Source organism: Biomphalaria glabrata, chromosome 3 (genome assembly GCF_947242115.1).
Source record: "Biomphalaria glabrata chromosome 3, xgBioGlab47.1, whole genome shotgun sequence".
Classification (NCBI taxonomy): domain Eukaryota; kingdom Metazoa; phylum Mollusca; class Gastropoda; family Planorbidae; genus Biomphalaria; species Biomphalaria glabrata.
In genome coordinates, this window is record NC_074713.1 from 9842917 (window position 1) to 9859609 (window position 16693).

General features: G+C 36.8%; 1 protein-coding gene across 2 annotated transcripts in view; it reads left to right on the forward strand.

Moving 5' to 3' along the window:
• LOC106051401 (uncharacterized) overlaps positions 1–16693 on the forward strand; it is a 241024-nt gene that overhangs the window by 7746 nt on the left and 216585 nt on the right. The gene's annotated exons all lie outside the window — the stretch shown is intronic.

Below are 16693 nucleotides of genomic sequence, written 5' to 3' on the forward strand. Positions count from 1 at the left end.
GGAATGGGTTGCCTGAGCTAGCCAGGAAAACCAGTGACTTGGCAGAATTTAAGCCATTGGTTAATATGCATGACTAAATGCATGACGCGTAGGACGTAATCATCTTCTTTTTTGAAGTAACGTCTGTAATATATAAGATAGGATAAGAATATTCCAATGAGGTTTATCGCAAATAAAAACTTACATTCAAAGTCAGTTACACAATTAGACACGCTCTCAGAACAGAAAGTAAAAAAAAATCTAAACTAATAGCCTCCATGAATACTGGATCATAACTTACACATGAAAAAGACGCAGACTGATGATAAACTATTCAAACAAGACACGAAGAGAAAATCATATTTCTTATTTAACATGCTAGAACAAATTCATATAAGTAGGCCCACTCTTTCTGTCCAGGTCTCATATATATCGTATGTAAAGGGTCAGCACGTTCTTAATATACAGCAAGTTCTTAGCATTGTACAGATTATCGTTGTTTCCTTTTACATTTAGTACAAATCACATTAAATTTGTTGGGGAAACTTAAAATATTTAAAATATTTAAAATAGATGATATTAATAGATCTATGTCAGTGGCAAACAATTTTTAAAAACTATTTCAAGCTTTCGATCGGATGAGTGTCTCACACATAAAAATAACCATCAAAATATAAAACAATTCATTTTTAAACCAAAGCTTATGTAAGCGATACAACCGCCAAATTCTTGCTATATATCTCAATACTGCATGTGTTGTCGTCGACGATGAATAATTATCGAAAATTTCAACTTGAGCCAAGGATGAGAAGTGGGAGAAATAACGTGTACAAAATTTGTACCTGGCAGACAGACAGACAGACAGACAGACAGACAGACGGTTTAAATTTGTAAAAAAACAACATTTAAGTATAATTTCATCTCACATACATTCACATCTCCTTCCTCTTCCAAAATTGTTTAGGCCTCCAGGCTAGAACAAAATAAATAATGCATATAAAGATCTTCAGGACTCATGTAGCCTTTTACTTACCACACGCATGCACCTACACACACACACACACACACGTGTAAGCACAAAGACACACACGGACACTGTTTAATCATCATCGAGTCTTAAAACGAGGTTTCTTTTTTTTTTTTTCTTTTGAAATATCCTTAAATGTGAACAAAATGATTACTTTTGAGCCGAGGAGTTTACAGTCTAGTGTTATCCCTTCAATTTATGGAAAGGGGGGGGGCGGAGGAGAGGAGTGGACAAAGATTTCGAAGCAGCCACTCACACACACATGCACACAGACTTTTAAACACTCAAGGGAAGGGGGGAGATGGGGGCACACATCTACAGCGCAATGAAAAGATTTAATGAGCTCATCAAAAGAGTTAATTTAATTTTTAACTTTCAATACAATTTTTTTTTTTTAAACCTCTTTAATGTGTGTGGTCATGTGTCTGTAGGTGTGTGTGTGTGTGTGTGTGTGTGTTTTGTGAATTCGTCCAAATGTTTTGTTGTTTTCCTAATTACTGTGATTAGACGACAGGTCAAGATGATCTGGAAGACTTTGGGTCAAACCTTATCTCAGGGAGCAAATAGGCTCGCAATGATTTTCTTACAGATGGTAAACATTTCGTTCCAGAAAAACACACAAAAAACTTTTGATTCGTTTCCAAAATAAAAGTTCCAGTTTTTCTTTTTACATGGATATTGAAAAAAAATTAGTGTTAAAGTTTAAAAAAAAAAATATATTGCTCACGCTGATAACATCAGTAAGCGGTCTGATAAGAAGTTGATAGGAGGTTGATATTAAAGTTGATAACAGGTGGAAAACAGGACGTTTTAGCCATATATTCTAGATACATGACAACATATATTTTTTTTTTATTTGTAAGAAGGAGGTTGGTTAGATATGGGGCTTCTATTCAGTTGAGATTGGTGTCCCTCTTCTTTATATTGGCGGGGGGAGGGAGGGAGAGAAAACACGTGAATTTGGTAACATTGTGTCTTAATATTTACAGGTGTATGTTAGAGATTTACAGGTGTATATATCAAAGATTTATTTGGCGTTTATATCAGATATTTACAAGTGTAGCCATCAGATTTACAGGAGTAGATGTCAGATATTTACAAGTGTAGCCATCAGATTTACAGGAGTAGATGTCAGAGATTTACGGGTGCATAGATCTTATAATATCATTTAGGCAGAATGTGGGAAATGCTATTTTAAATTCTATCATTTCATTGCTCGTGCATAATGTCTTAAAGCAATTGCATGTAAACTGTTGAATAGATTATTACTATACATGTCTTCTAGGGAACAAATTTAAATTAAAGTAGCCTATTGTGGGGCGGAGACCAAGTACTGGTAATTAATTTAGTTCTAGGTATAAACCAAGCTTTGTGTATAATTTTAGAGCTGGATATAACCCAAATTAAACTTAGAAAATAAATAGGAGTCAGGGTCAATCAAAAAGATTGTCATTTGTATATCACGGCTAAACTGGCTGGTCAGTGGTCGATATAAAAGACTAATGAGTCTCCAATTAGTTACCTCTACGTTTAAGTCACGTGTTACCAGGAAGAAATGAAATCTATTATCATGTCTTAAAGAGAAGCTTTGCTTAGTGTAACAACACTTGTGCCAGATGTAACAACATGCACGATGTTACGATGTGTTGTTATGCCGGGGATTTTACTTCAATTCAATAGTTAACAAAATTGACGATCTAGACTCACAAATTAACGATTCTTTGATAAAACAAAACTCTGGAACTTTATTTAAACATAACGTAAGTACAGCTTATGTACAAAATTACAAATCAATGAATATGGAACATATTACAAAGGCTTTTCAAACAGAGCTCCTAGAAACGTGACTAGCTACAAGAACATTATTTTATCGACTGACTTTTCTTTTTTTCTACCGCCAATTCTCTGGCGCTAACTCTTTTCAAAAATGTCTTTGTTTAAATTCAAAACAACCAATAGATTTCAAACATACTAATTACGTCCCTTGGGTAAATCCTGACTTGAACGTCAAGTGTCTAAATTTGAGGATTAAATCCCGAGACTCATGTCGAGGGCTTATATTACTTTCAAAAGTGAAATGTACAAACAATTCTATAATGTAATCTGTGACATATTACCCCCCTCTCCATTTAGCATTTGTATGGTAATAGAAATGCTCATATGTATTAAAATTTAAATATACACAAAATACCATACATGAAATTATAGAAAAATGGTTGAGGTAACATATGACAAAATAAAGTCAACTTGGAGATGACAACAATAATAAAAAAAATGTAAATGCAGTGAATAAAATTATTGATGACTTTGAATACCTGTCTCACTATTCAAGTGGTTATGAAAATGAGACAATGCTTGTCATGAACAATATCAAAAGTTGTACAAAGCATAATACTTGGATAAATTAAATCTTGAATTGAATAGGTTATGAAGCTTCATGATGAAATTAAAATATGACAATATAACTCATTTGGTTAGTACTAATGTGAAAATGTGTACATGGAAAAATATATTGCGTATAAAAAATTGACATAGAAAAAATAATTGTGATTGTACATGACAATCTTCTGAGAAAATAGTACTCAATGTGATCAATCTTCTGAATAATAATACTCAATGTGATATAAATCTCAACATGTGTGAAGCAATGAAAAATTCCAATTTTCTGTCATGTATCTGTACTATTATAATAGGATATATGCAATAATATTCGACCTGAAATAAAATGCTCATGATTTAAAAATTAAAATGTCTGATGCATGTCATATGCAAAGATGCTGAAACATAATAAACAAAGTATCTTGAATGAGTGACTTTCCTCAGTGGGTTGCTTGGTGCTGAAATAAATACAACATCTGATATAGAACTCCTGTGGAAAAGATGAGTAGACAAATTAATTGATTAAGTACAACTGAATACTGTTCTTCCTTGACGAGTATGAATGATAATGGATCAAGTGGCACTAAATATGCTATAGTACATATGTAGAGTAGAAATGTAAAGTTCGGAACCCTTCTGAATTGCCGACATGGATGTGCATGTGCGTTTTCTAAATTTGAAGAAAAGGTCTTTCAGTTTATGAAGCTGTTGTCTCCATGTCATAATGATCTCACAGATAATGTCTGATTGAACCGCGTTTGAGTTTGGTGAAAATAAGAACTGTCCGAAACCAAAACTCAATTTTCTGGTTGATGAACTTTGACGCTGTAGAACAATGGTAGCAGAATGCTTTGCATTAGAATGTTCAATAGAGCAATGACTGAACATGTCTGAGTTCAATCGGTCAATACAGTAATGTTGAAGAAGTTCATTTGTTCCTTTCTGAAGAAAAGTTGCCCCTTGAGTAGAAGGAGGATGAAACTTGGTGTTGTCAATGTTATTGCTTTCTGAGTTGTTTTCAAATTGCAGTAATGGGAATGTTTCAGAAACACTGGTAAAGAAATCTGCATGGTCTGGAAACACTTTAGTGTCCTTCACTTTCTGTAGTGCTATGTCATCCAGAGTGATGACCTTGGGAATGTCAAATTGATTTGATGCTGGTAATGAAACATCTATCTCAGGAATGGGTGTTGATGATGTTTCTTCTTCCTCAGGAATAGTTGCTAAGCTTGTAAAATTATCAACTTCTGCTTTGATGTCTTCATTATCTGTTTCATGGTAATGTTCAAACATATGAACATGAAATACTTTGGTAACCTTGTTGACATTGATTTCATAAAGCAGGTTGGAAATCTTTCTGGTGATGGTAAATGGACCTTGCCATTTGTAAAACAGTTTGTTACTGAAATCTGGTAACAGTAAATTGATTTGATCTCCTTGAGCAAAATATCTTGATTTCATGTGTTCATGTAATATTCTTTGACTTTCAATGTTCTTGGATGTAATGGCTTCTTGAGTTGACTCACATTCTTTCAAATGAGGAATACTTGTATGAGTGTTAGAGTCAAGTTGCATAGTTTTTCTTTTGTCTGGTATAGCCAAAGTTGATTGAATATAAGTATCTGCTTCTGGTTCATGAGACTTGTCTTGATTGTAGTAGAAATGTTCAATGCATATCATAGTATTTGATGCAGATGCTGTCTTATTCAAGTCTTGATGCATGAAGTCATCATCAGTGGTTAGGGATGGGCTTGTATTGTCAGGTAGGGATGGACATGTAGTAGCAGGTAGGGGTGGACATGTAGTAACAGGTAGGGGTGGACATGTAGTAGGCAGTGATGTCCCTGTAGATTTGCTTGAGTCATGATTCATAGATTCATTGTTGTCAATTCTGACTTTGTAGTCTGGTTCATTCTTTGTTTTAGTTATGTTGCTTTTCTTTTGAGTTTGTTTCTCATCATAATCCCATTGACAATGTAAACATTTATTAATGTATTTCTTGACATCTTTGGTCAAGCTAGGCCAATAATATTCTTTGGCAATTCTCTTCTTGGTACTTGTTACACTCATATGTATGGTGTCATAAAATTCATGCTTTGCTTTGATTATTTGTTGTCTGTACTTCTGTGGTACATATATTTGTTCAATTACATTGTACTTGCGGAAAATAATCTTCTTGAGAAATCCATCTTCGAGATATGCTGTACGCTTTCTTAATTGAGCTTTCTGGTATATTCTTGTTAATGTTGCATCATTCTTTTGTTCAGCTTTGAATTCGGTATTTTTCAATTCTAATAATTCTCGTTTTAGTTCTTCTTGCCGTTTTCTGTCGTTTTCTCTGTCGAACTCAGCTAATTTATTATCAAACCATCTTTCTCGTTCATGTGAAGGAATATTGAGTTTTTCTGCTAAAGCTATGGCTTCACCTATTATGTCTGTTGTTGAAGTCATGTTACAATGTACTTTTGCTTGATATTCTTTTTCTTCCTGTCGATGAACCCATTCTTCTGGTTTAGGTACTTGTTTTTCTTTAGCTATGTCAAATAATTCTAACCATCTTTGTGTTCTTGTCTTTGGAGACATGTTGAAAAATATACCAACTTGGAATGTAGAAATATAGTAACGTTTTGAATATAACAAATCAATGTTAGTTATGCCGTAACTGGCTATGAAGTAGAACTTTGTTTTACAGTAGAAGTACTACTGGAGTCGTAAGCCTTGATATATAGATCTATTGAGCCGAGTACTTTTTTTTTTTTTTTTTTCTGGTTTAACAGTTGGTTAAATCTGGTCTTCTGTTTACTTTGTGCTGCACAAATGATTATTTACTGGTCTTCTTTATAATGCCAGTTATTTGATTTACTGGTCTTTTTATATTGCCAGTTATTTGCTTTACTGGTCTTTTATATTGCCAGTTATTATGTATATTGGTCTTATTCCTTTTGCCAATTACATATAATAATAGATTTCGTGAGTTAAACGTAACTCTAACGAAAATCTTTATAAAAGAATTATCGATAACCAACTGACCTGTTAAACACAGAAATTCTGTCCTCCGTTAAATAAGAATGAAGTTCCTTTGAAGAGTTTAGAAATTGGTCCCAGATCCTGAATAAATTTCGTTAAAAGTTGTCCATGAACTTTTGTTTGTCGGAGAGTGCCAATGTAACAACACTTGTGCCAGATGTAACAACATGCACGATGTTACGATGTGTTGTTATGCCGGGGATTTTACTTCAATTCAATAGTTAACAAAATTGACGATCTAGACTCACAAATTAACGATTCTTTGATAAAACAAAACTCTGGAACTTTATTTAAACATAACGTAAGTACAGCTTATGTACAAAATTACAAATCAATGAATATGGAACATATTACAAAGGCTTTTCAAACAGAGCTCCTAGAAACGTGACTAGCTACAAGAACATTATTTTATCGACTGACTTTTCTTTTTTTCTACCGCCAATTCTCTGGCGCTAACTCTTTTCAAAAATGTCTTTGTTTAAATTCAAAACAACCAATAGATTTCAAACATACTAATTACGTCCCTTGGGTAAATCCTGACTTGAACGTCAAGTGTCTAAATTTGAGGATTAAATCCCGAGACTCATGTCGAGGGCTTATATTACTTTCAAAAGTGAAATGTACAAACAATTCTATAATGTAATCTGTGACACTTAGCAACCATCTGGAGATCGCAAAACACCTTCGGTCACAAAGTCGTGTTTTCCCCTCTTGTTATTCTATCTCTTGGGGGTAAAGCTCCCGATTGAAACAGCCTTGCCACGGTTGCTCGATGTTGATTTGATATGCTGGGGCCTTATTGATGTAGCAGCAAATTGATTCCGGCAAATTGATCTATTTTCTGACGCGAATTCAATATCTGCGTATGGTCGTTAACGAAGGCGGCGTTAATTCATTGCGCCACCTCCGACGTGACAACAAAACCCAGTTAACGAAGGCGGCGCAGGCAGCGCCCACACATCCTAGTGCTGGGCGCCCACATGCACCTGCTTTTGCCACCCATCGCCCGCACGCCTATGTAATTAACCGACCCTACCTCATTGATTACACATCCAGGTTAATTTACATACACGCCTGCTTTTTTTTTTTGTTTCTTTAATTCATTTCTTCATTCGTTTTTTGTCGTGATCGATAGACTGATCCGAAATACATTTTTTTTAATGTCCAGAGTCCAGCGTTTTTCTTTTCACAAGTTTTTGCATAGTGGACATCAGTCTCTCTCTTTTTTTTTCCTTCTCTCTGTCTTTCTATCTCTTTCACTCCATCTTCTTCTTCCTAAATATCCCCCCCCCCTTTTTTTCCCATTTTTACTTTAACTTTTTTTTGACTTCCTCGTCCTAGTCGGTCACGTGATGTGTGTCACTCGTTGGTCATTGCTAAGGTCCTTAGAGGCTAGTCCTCTGACGCAATTTGTTTTCGTGGACAGACAAGGTTTATGGTTAATGCCAACGTGACTCTAAGACGCTACTACTATTTATAGGACTATGTAGCTATGGTCTGAACATCGTAGATTCTCGAAAGATGTTTTTCTGACAATTATTCGATGCCATTTTTCAGAACACGGAGCAAGAGTCTGGCTAATTTAATGAGCCACTCAATACTAAAGGTGTTTTAGAAACATACAATATGAAAAAAGGATAGTAACAACATATAACATTCAAATGTTATACAAGTTCACTAAGCATTTAATGACATACATGAAGCAGCCTCATATATAAACATTTACTTTACCATACACATTTACAACAGACATTCTGTATATCAAATATACATAACTTTAATTTTGATTCCAATTCATCCGATGAACTAATTAGAAAAAGAAATGTATTTTAGGTTAGAACCAAAGGGCTTCATTGTTGTTGGATGTTATTAATTTAAGCTTGTTTGTTGTTGTTTTTTTTATTTAGGACACAACTCGAGACGATTGGACACAACTGGACACGACTGGACTAGACTGAAACTCTCTTGTAATTAATTGAACTTTCAAATGTTTACTTTTTAACAACAAAAAAATATTTACCTAATTAATTAATTAACATTTTCTTTTGGCACTCTCTGAATCAACGTAACGTTGTTGTTTTTTTTTAGATTATTTTATTTCATAAATCTCGGATTTCTTCAGACATGATTCTAAAAATAACTTTTATTAAAGATTTAGGGGAAATAATCTTTTTGTGTCGTTATATTATTGGTGTTACCTCTCTGTGTGGCTGACTGTACGGAACGTTATGGATAAATAATAGATCTCAAACGGTGGAATCTCAAAGATTGGGGGTGCCAAATTTATTTACACTGCCATGGAAAGTGTTGTAACCGAACTGTTTCATCATTGCAATGTGTATATGTTTATACAGAACAATATGTTCTATTACTGACCACTTCGAATCTACCTACTAACCTATGGTGATAAAGCTAAAACTGAATAGCGCAAATTCTGAGGTTTCCATTAAAAAAAAAAAAATCAATCTTCCAACCAAAACAAATCTTAACTACCAACCATAAAAGAATCTACCTACCAACCTAGAATAATCTAACTACAAACCGTTAAAGAATCTACCTACCAACCTAGAATAATCTAACTACAAACCGTTAAAGAATCTACCTACCAACCTAGAATAATCTACCTATAAACCGTAAAAAAATCTACCTACCAATCGTTTTAAGTTGTTGTTTTTCAACACGCTAATGCTAGACTTGTACAGTCGCTGCTGCAACCATTCCTCTCAGCATCCATGTATCGACTTTCTCCCCCTCATACCTGCCCCAAACAGCACCCGTCCACCCCTCCTCACCCAACATCAAGCTCCCTTACACATTTACCACATTCCCCCCGTCACTGCCCCCTCTCGCACACATACACTCACACCAACACAAACCTCCACACAGAAACACAGAAACACACACTCGCCTTGCAGGGCACTCCATTAGGTCGCAATGAATAAAGGCGTTTTAATAATGAATGAATAAAATTGCTATTGCCTTTAGACCCCTTTAGACCCTTCCATGCTTTGAAGAACCCGCGAGGAAAAATAGGAAACAATTTAGAAAACAAACAGAAGACATCGAAAGGAAAAAAAAATATTTTACAAGCAATAATAAAGTTTACCCTGGGGCAGAAGCAATGAAATATGTACATTCTTTTGATTCGTTTCCTTTTTTCCCCCGTTCTGAAAGTTGGATCTTAAATTTTAAACAAAATACATCACTTCCGGCCAAATGAAGGAGTTTAAAATGCTAAAATTGAAAACTGGAGCTGATAAAAAGAAAATAAAGTTGGGGAGTTAAAAATATTTTATCTATTTCTGCATTCACTCGTGTAATAACGTTTTTTTTTTTAAATCATGCACATTATGTTTATTAAAAATATGAACTTTATACACACACAAAAACGAAACAAAAAGAAAACTGGAAATTGTTGATGAATTTTTGATTATGTATGGGTCTTTGTTGTGCTTCCAATTGTGTTCGAATTATTGACATGATTGTCTTTGAATTATTGATGTGTGATTGTTTTTGAATTATTAATTTTTGATTGTCTCTAAATTATTTCTAAAATGAGTTTATACATGTTTAATTATGCAATGATTGATAGATGGATTGTTCAATAATCGATTGGTTGATTGTTTAGTGTGTTTTAATTAAATGTAATCGAGATAGTGTTAAAAGGATTGTTGAAATTACCAACTCCGCTGAATGGACTAAAACAATAGGTACCTAATGATTGTGTGGTTCAATGATTGTGTGGTTAAATGATTGTGTGTTTAAAGGATTGAGGCAAATTATTGTTAAATTGATTGATTCTGAAATGCGCTACTGAATAACTAAGTGTTAAACATTGGTGCAAGTAAGTTAAACTTTATTGTTCAACAACCATATATCTTTTAAATTTTATTTTATCAAAATGCTTAGACTTTGGTAATGTCGCTATTGAAATCTCTGAATATGAGAATCAATAGACGGAAGGAGCTCTTGGACACGTGATCTGGGTGCATGTTGGGAAAACAATGAATCATCCTTTCAAACTATTAATCTGACCGATAGTGTTCCGTTTTGAGATTGTAAATAATATATGTGCAATAATTGGAATCAAAAGACATCTGGAATCATTTTCTAAATGGATAGGCTACAGCAAATTACAATTGCTTCTTCCCCCAGAAAACATATTTCTTGAAATATTAATGCGCCATCGGCGGAGTTATTATTTTTAATTGCTTTTTTTTTTAATCCATCAAAACATGTTGGAATAATGGCGTTAGTGCGAGAATCAAAACAAAGAATCGTGCTCAGAAACTCACAACAAATACACTCACTCTGTCTCTCGTACACACTCACACAACCTCTGTTAATCTGCTAAGATGGCTGCTATTTTCCCACATTTATTTAGCCATTCTCGTTATTTGATTTCTATCCACGTAATCTGATTGGTTGAATTACTGGCGGACTTCATTTGACGCAGACGAATTTTGTTACCTCCCTTTTATTTTTGTAAACTCCATGTGGCAGACGTTGGAAATCTAAAACAAGGATGAAAAAAAAAACGAAAAAGAAAAGAAATAACGTTGTCCTTTCTCGGTCATTCAATTGATGTCATGTCAAAAGTCATGTCAGGTGACAGCTGACATTGTTTTTCTCCTGCATATATTGACAAGGCTAAATGTTCGTTTTCTAGTGTTAATTCTTATACAACTTTTTTTTTTAAAATGGCTTTATAACTTAAAACACTGAAATAAGGAATTATTGAATGATTAGATGAAACATAATGACTGGCATTTAAAGCAGAAAGCGAGAAAGAGGGAGAGAAAAAGAGAGAGAAAGAAAAAGAGAGAGAGCGAAAGTAAAGAAAGAGAAGGATAGAGAAACAGAGAGAAAGTGAGAAAAGGGAGAAAAAAAAAGAAAAGAGAATGGAAGAAAGAGAGAAAGAGACAGTAATAAAGAGAGAGAGAATAAATGGAGAGAAAAAGAGAGAAAGGAAGTGTTGGTGGTTATTAGATCTAGTTCAGTGCAGTGTGGATGGTGTCTATTAGACCTATTTACTTGGTATGTTATCTGCGAGTTTCGTAAGAAGCCTGCAACTCACCACAGAACAAATATGACAAAATGAGATAACGCGGCCTGTTCAACGGAAAGATTTATTCCAGAAATCAAGGCACAGTCGACGTCGTCAAGATTCACTACAAGCAGTCTCTTCTTCTCTCCGTCCGTTATTTCACTTACCTGGTTCCGTTCTAACTTTTAAATACTGTACAGTCACGTCACTAAGGGAATACCCGACTAAACCCAACCTCTACGCGTCTTACTATTAAGTTATTACAGAAGAAACGGAGAAAGAGAGAAAGAGACAGTGAGAAGAGAGAGAGAGAGAGAGAGAGAGAGAGAGTAAGAGAGAAGCCTCAGTTCCCCTTTATCCTCATTACTTTCTTCATGTTATTTGTAAGATTTGCAGTGTCCGACCAGATTCTTGGGGGAGGGGGGGGGGAGGGGGGAGATGGTAATATTCCCAAGATGTCACCGAAATAATGAAAAGAACGAGAGATGCGGGTGTTGATGATGTTTGAAGCTGGAGATGTTGATGTTGGAGATGTTGATGCTGCAATGGCTGGACTATAGCCCCAGACAGATAATCCATCCTACCCTAAAGATGCATGTATGAACTCATACACATAGTTGATTAAAAGTTTAGAAGCGTCTTTTATAGACAAAAATAAACTTCAATTTTTTTCACAATTGTATGCAGACCTTAAGTATCAGTTTTAAAACATAAAAATACAGAATAAATTCTACGATGTTTAAGGTCCCTTTATTGTATCTTATGTAGCCATAAATTTGCGCCTTTATATCATCACCCTACCATCATTGCAATGAATAGCGCAAATTCTGAGGTTTCCTTTAAAAAAAAAAAAAAAAAAAAAAAATCATCACCCTACCATCTTCAAACAAGTCCACTATGGAATCCCAGTGCTTGCAAGGCGCACCATAGAGCGGGTGCTCTTCACCTGAAGTCCTGTAAGAAGGTTACCCTCCTTCTTACATGTAACAGTATTTTAGTCAGATAGCATGTAGAGAATCAGTCAATACTTACACACACTCCATACCAATATGTCACTGATCCATATACAAAGACATACATTGGGTATTGTGGTACTATCTTGTATGCAATAGTGCAGCGTAGCAAGTCCAACTCTGCTGTGTACATAGTCACTCCGGCATGTGACTGTTTCTCAGGTGTAATATCGCTTAGCCTTCTTTATCATCCTAGCTTTAAATAGCTCCTAGAGCACCCTGTGGGGCCCCTGGTGGGGCGCATCACAAATACAATCTAGCGAATTATTTACAGGTGGGAATTTTCTTTTTAAATTTATTATCTATATTTTGAGTCGTATTTCAACCCTCGTGGGCGTAAACTATTGGGGGGAAACGGAGGGTGGGGTGTCTATACTTGATATAAACATAGATATCCCAGATTGCTGCTCGTGGCGTGAGCACTGGTGCTGTAATTCAACTTGTTCCCGATGGAGAAGTATTGGCGTGTGAGTGTCTGTATGCAGGTAACTAGCTGTCTCAGTCTCTGTTGTTTACTTTGAGCTGGGAGGATGTATTCGGGTAAATAACAGTCTGGGGAGAAGGGAAGAGAAATGAGCGAGGAGCGAGAACAAATGGGGAGTGCGAGAGGAGAGAGAAAAAGAGAAGAGACAGGGCGACAGAGGAGAGAAAGAGGAGAGAACGCAAGAATGAATAGGGATAGAGGAGACAGTGCGAGAGATAAGAGAGAGAGAGAGAGGAGAGGGCGTAAAAGAGAAGAGAGCGCGAGAGAGGAGAGCTTGCGAGGGAAGAGAGAGGACGACAGAGAAGAGAGAGAGGAGAAAGCGCGAGAGAGGAGAGAGAGAGGAGAAAGCGCGTAAAAGAAGAGAGGAGAGAAAGAAAAAGGGGCAGGAGAGAAAGGGGGGCAGGAGAGAAAGGGGGGGGGGCAGGAGAGAAAGTGAACAAAAGAATACTGAAAGATGCAGGACAACGGAAGAGGTAAATTAGAGAGTAAGAGATAGAGATATGTAGAGGATGAAAGTGAGAAAAAAAAAGAGAGATATGAATATTGAGAAAAAGAATGATAGAAGAGGAATAGAAAAAAAGAGAAGAAATGGGAAATTGCACACAAAAAAAAACTGAAAGAATAGAGTAAGAGAGACAGAGGGAGAGAAAGCGAAAGAGAGTCAGAGAGAGAAAGTGAGAGAGAGAAAGTGAGAGAGAGACAGAAAGAGAAAGCGAGAGAGAGAGACAGAGAGACAAAGTGAGAGAGAGACTGAGAAGTGATAAATATAATTTGCTGTCAATAAAGACTCTTGACTTATAATATAACGATCGAATGAACGCTGACGTCGCATGGAATGAGTTATAACATCAGTCGCAAGTCTCTTTAAGAGATAACCCTTAATCCATTATGTGTGAACCCTGGGGTGTATCACCTACTATCAACAGTATAGACGCTACGAGTCACTGTGTGTGTGTCTGTGTGTGTTTGTGTATGTGTGTGTAGTGTATCGTTTGTCTGCATCTCCAAATTTTTTTGAAACTCATTTATTTCATCGTTAAGCACTCGCGTTATCGTATCTCGCAAAACGGTGTTAAGTGAGGGCGCCGGGCGCGAACGAAGGGGGCGGTAAATAAAACAATTTTTTAAATCGTCGTTGCAGTTGTCAAAACTATTTTAGGTCGCGCGTTTTTTTTTTTTTTTAAGGGTTCTGAGGTTTGTGTATAGTCGGATCGTGTTTGATGTATAGACAGTCTCTAGATGCTAGTTGATGGATGGCTCGGAGAGCGCCTGTTTTATTTTTTTTGCTGATGGAGGATGTTGATGATGGGGGATGTTGTTGATGGGGGATGTTGATGGGGTAGAAGGATGCTGGGTGCTGTAGCCAGGAGAGAATTTTCGTTACGCAACACTTTGTTTTGGTCAGGTCGTGAGACATTCTCAGGTGAAGCTGCTACTGGGTTGTCTTTGGTCAGGTCGTGAGACAATCTCAGGTGAAGCTGCTACTGGGTTGTCTTTGGTCAGGTCGTGATACAATCTCAGGTGAAGCTGCTACTGGGTTGTCTTTGGTCAGGTCGTGATACAATCTCAGGTGAAACTGCTACTGGGTTGTCTTAGGTCAGGTCGTGATACATTCTCAGGTGAAGCTGCTACTGAGTTGTCTTTGGTCAGGCCGTGATACATTCTCAGGTGAAGCTGCTACTGAGTTGTCTTTGGTCAGGCCGTGATACATTCTCAGGTGAAGCTGCTACTGAGTTGTCTTTGGTCAGGCCGTGATACATTCTCAGGTGAAGCTGCTACTGGGTTGTCTTTGGTCAGGCCGTGATACATTCTCAGGTGAAGCTGCTACTGGGTTGTCTTTTTTCAGGCCGTGATACATTCTCAGGTGAAGCTGCTACTGGGTGGTCTTTGGTCAGGTCGTGAGACATTCTCAGGTGAAGCTGCTACTGGGTTGTTTTTGGTCAGGCCGTGATACATTCTCAGGTGAAGCTGCTACTGGGTTGTCTTTGGTCAGGCCGTGATACATTCTCAGGTGAAGCTGCTACTGGGTTGTCTTTGGTCAGGCCGTGATACATTCTCAGGTGAAGCTGCTACTGAGTTGTCTTTGGTCAGGCCGTGATACATTCTCAGGTGAAGCTGCTACTGGGTTGTCTTTGGTCAGGCCGTGATACATTCTCAGGTGAAGCTGCTACTGGGTTGTCTTGAGCTACTATACACGATGAAGCAGTGAAAGAGTAAATTTGTGTATGTGTGAGAGAGAGAGAGAGAGAGAGAGAGAGAGAGAGAGCTAGGTGGACATCTTTAGGAAAGGGACAATCAATGCATAATTACGATCCAACTGTCTGATGTCATGTCTGATATTGGTCTATATATTTCGATCGCTATCGTAATGTGATGTGTAATGCCCAAATTGTTAGACACCTGCTCTCAAGGACAATACAGATTATTACGTTAAAAACGAACAATTATTCATTCTCTGGCGCTGCCAGGGGCGAGTTTCGCTAAAGAGAAACAAAATTCATTAAGTCCCTTTATTAGTGTCCACTGAGGAATTTTCTGGTGATGTGGCAGGTCTGCAGCATCAGAAATAGACTAGCCACTACAATCATTGAAGTGAAAAACTCAAAGTGAATATTTACTTGAATTCTTTTGGAACAATAAAAGGAGAAAGAAATGGAACATTGGCATGCCAATAGCCGGGTACATAAACATGTAGCAAGTGCTCGTAGATCCATGCTAGTTACAACTAAAGGAGAACCCGCCTTTCCAAACGTTCTAAAGCCTTGGAGAAGATCATTTCGTACGTTTTTCAGCAGACGATCATTTCTTAAATGTTTCAGCAGACAATCATTTCTTAAATGTATATACTCTTCAGCAGACAATCATTTCTTAAATGTATATACTCTTCAGCAGACAATCATTTCTTAAATGTATATACTCTTCAGCAGACGGTCATTTCTTTAATGTATATACTCTTCAGCAGACGATCATTTCTTAGGTGTATAATCTTCAGCAGACGATCATTCCTAAAAGGTATATTCTTCATTACAGTATCATTTCTTAAGTGTATACTCTTCAGTTTGGACTTCAAATGGGTATGTCAGTTGTCTGCCATGCACTATCCTGCAAGTCATACCCTCGTATGACTTCTTGATGATATTTTTAATTTTCACAGGCTCTCCATAGTGTCTCAAAAGTCTCCAGAAGGTCTGTCTGTCCACGCTGTCAAATACCTTCTCATTCCATGGACTGTTCCAGATTTATGCTTAGTGCCGCTATCTGATCTGTGCAGGATCTCTCCTTTGAAAAGCCTGTCACGGAGATGTGGATCTACAGCATCTTTCATTCGGTTTAGCAGAATGCGGTTAAACACTTTACATGGAATGGACAGTAGTGTTATTCCTCGATAGTTGAAGCAGGAACTAAGATCGTCTATCTTTTGGAGTTTGATGGGATAGTCCTCCTTCCACTCTGGTGGCACTTCTTCTTTTTCCCATATTTTTCAGAAGGGTACAGTAACTTCACAGCTGGTATCAATGTCTGCCTTTAGTGCTTCAACTGGGATGCTGTCAGGTCCTGCAGATTTGTCATTCTTCAATTGCTTAAAGTCTAAACAGGAGACAAGGCTGCTTACTCTCTCCCTTCTTGTTTCTACTAGCCATAGATTGGGTCACGAAGACAGCAACATACCAGAAGCAGAACGGTATACAATGGACACTGTGGAAACAGCTAGACGACCTTGACTTTGCAGATGACTT